The sequence below is a fragment of the Pundamilia nyererei genome, unplaced genomic scaffold (genome assembly GCF_000239375.1).
Source record: "Pundamilia nyererei isolate P.nyererei 1_Seehausen unplaced genomic scaffold, PunNye1.0 scaffold02085, whole genome shotgun sequence".
In the NCBI taxonomy this organism is placed as follows: domain Eukaryota; kingdom Metazoa; phylum Chordata; class Actinopteri; order Cichliformes; family Cichlidae; genus Pundamilia; species Pundamilia nyererei.
Window position 1 is genome coordinate 2,270 of NW_005189486.1, and position 1,731 is coordinate 4,000.

Genomic DNA, 1,731 nt, shown 5'->3' on the forward strand with positions numbered 1-1,731 from the left:
AAAAAAAGGAAAAAGTGGTCCACCACCATGACAGCAATAGCGTGGTGCTTCTTTTTGTTTTTCGAATGTGGGAGAGAGCGGCATGACAAAACTAATTTCAAAAAACAAAAAACCCCTCTGCATCTGGTGAAGAAAGTTAAAATTACAGAGTGAATCTTAGGCTTCACAAATGGGAACGAAGATGAAAATGAAAGCTGGGAAATGTTCTCAAGTCTTTCCAGGGTTAACATGGAGGTATCGGTCAGCAAAGCTCTGTTCCCACCACTGCACTCATCACCCCCCACCCCACCCTCCCTCCCCTTGCACAAATAACTCCATTAGTTTCACGGCTCCCAGTGGGATCAAAGAAAGAAATAAAGTAAAACATTGCAGCTGTGTAGATATGGTGACATCTTAAACTTCCGATGCCTTTCAGTCCTCTCGGGCATCACGTCATTCCCTTTGTTTCGTTCCTCTTCGAAGCAGGTGGATATCTGTGATTGATGTTAACACGTTTTTTTCAAGTCCTGAGTTCCACTGAGCAGCAGTTGAGATGTTTAAGCTCCAGGCTTTGTGTTCATACAAGTATATATTAATATTCTTCATCATAAATGTTCAACAGGTTTCTTTTTAACCGATAGCTAGGAGAAATTACAGCAAAATAAATAAGCCCATTTGAGAAGAAAAAAAAAGGGGGGGGGGGATAGTTTAAATTTTAAAACACTTTACTTAAGGTAAAAATACAATATTATTCCTAATGAAGAAGCACCACATCTAAAAGGTTGATGTCATTCCTCTGCTGTTGTTAAAATTCGGTTGATGGATCTGAAATGACAAAGATGAGGTCTTAGCGAAGAGAAAGTATTAGTAGCTACATCAATGCTGACCATTTAAAAAGACATCCACTCACAGAGTCAGTGTTTCAGGTCACTGGGAAATCCACTGCCGCTGATTTGGCTGTAACCTACAAAACAGGGTTTGATGCTTTAAAATTGGACTAGCTCGTCAGCACCATTTAATTCAGCATTCCTGTGATTTTGGAGACTAAATGAATACCTGGTTGTCCATTGAGATGGCCGTAACTTGAACCGTTTGCCGGTGCGTATGATCGGAAGGTAGTAGATGGTCACCGCTGCCGTCAGCGTAGTCTGTGCAGCGACGTTTTTCCGATGGAAAACCATTGTCATGTTCAAAGTCTCTGTCAGAGTGGTGTCGCTTGCGGCTCTCCCTTTCCTCGCTGCTTCTGTTTCTGTGGCTCCGAGCTGCGTCTGGGCTGTGCAGTTCGGGATCGCTGTCCCGATGTCTCTTCTTTTTCCTTTTCTTCTTCATTTCCGCAGCTCTGTCTGAATCTCCGTCAGAACTTCTATGAGATGACAGAGAACCAATCACATTGTTTAACAAAACCAAGATCTCAAGCTTTACGGCCAGCCTAAGACAGAAAAAGTGACCCATTATCAATAAAATGATGAAAATTCTTTCCGTTTTTAAGAAAATATTAATACTGATAGTGAGCTTTAACCCCATATTATTTTCAAAAAAAATCTAGCTTAAAACAAACAAACAAACAAACATTTCCTTCTGTTTTCATTAAAGGATCGAGAGAAAGATGGCAATACTCACCCACTCTCACGGTGTCTGTCTTTATCCTTTGATTTCTTCTTTTTCTTACTCTTTTTGTGTTTTTTAGTGTGGCGGGCCTCAGAGCTGTCGTCCCTGTCTTTGCTGAGAGTCCTCTTGCAATTTTGATCCTCT

The 1,731-nt window shown here is 41.1% G+C and overlaps 1 long non-coding RNA gene across 1 annotated transcript; it reads right to left on the minus strand.

The window, feature by feature from the left end:
- Positions 1 to 678: 678 nt before the first annotated feature.
- On the minus strand, positions 679 to 1,725 carry LOC102205330 (uncharacterized). Its single transcript, XR_001290220.1, has 4 exons — positions 1,600 to 1,725; positions 1,036 to 1,342; positions 890 to 943; positions 679 to 804 (listed from the first exon to the last, which is right to left on the minus strand). It is a non-coding gene; the product is annotated as an uncharacterized LOC102205330 (long non-coding RNA).
- Between the last annotated feature and the right edge of the window lie 6 nt (positions 1,726 to 1,731).